Genomic DNA, 370 nt, shown 5'->3' on the forward strand with positions numbered 1-370 from the left:
TTTTGGAGACACTATTGGTCAAAATCCTGCAAAGGATAACAGTCCACTTAAGGCCACCCTCCAGTTTGACTCTGGGTTGCAGCACAGGAAGGTATGGACGTAATGATAATACTTTTTATGTGTTTTTCCAAAGTTACAGGAATGTAATGTTTTAGAAGAGCACTGTGTATTGTTGCCATTTTAAAATGTACATGCCCTGTGGTCTACTATATGTAACAAGCAATAAATGCATAACATGCTGCAAACAAAAGATCTCTACATGCTGCTTGCATAAAGCACCTATCTAGCAAATAGATGGTGCCATGGCTTAGATGGTTAAAGTGCCTGCCTAGTAAATAGGAGATCCTGGGTTCAAGTCCCAGTGGTGCCT

At 40.5% G+C, this 370-nt stretch overlaps 1 non-coding gene across 1 annotated transcript; it reads left to right on the plus strand.

Moving 5' to 3' along the window:
• The first annotated feature begins 296 nt into the window (after positions 1 to 296).
• trnat-agu lies at positions 297 to 370 on the plus strand. Its single transcript has one exon. It is a non-coding gene; the product is annotated as a tRNA-Thr (tRNA).

The sequence above is a fragment of the Chiloscyllium plagiosum genome, chromosome 7 (assembly GCF_004010195.1).
Source record: "Chiloscyllium plagiosum isolate BGI_BamShark_2017 chromosome 7, ASM401019v2, whole genome shotgun sequence".
Taxonomy (NCBI): Eukaryota; Metazoa; Chordata; class Chondrichthyes; order Orectolobiformes; family Hemiscylliidae; genus Chiloscyllium; species Chiloscyllium plagiosum.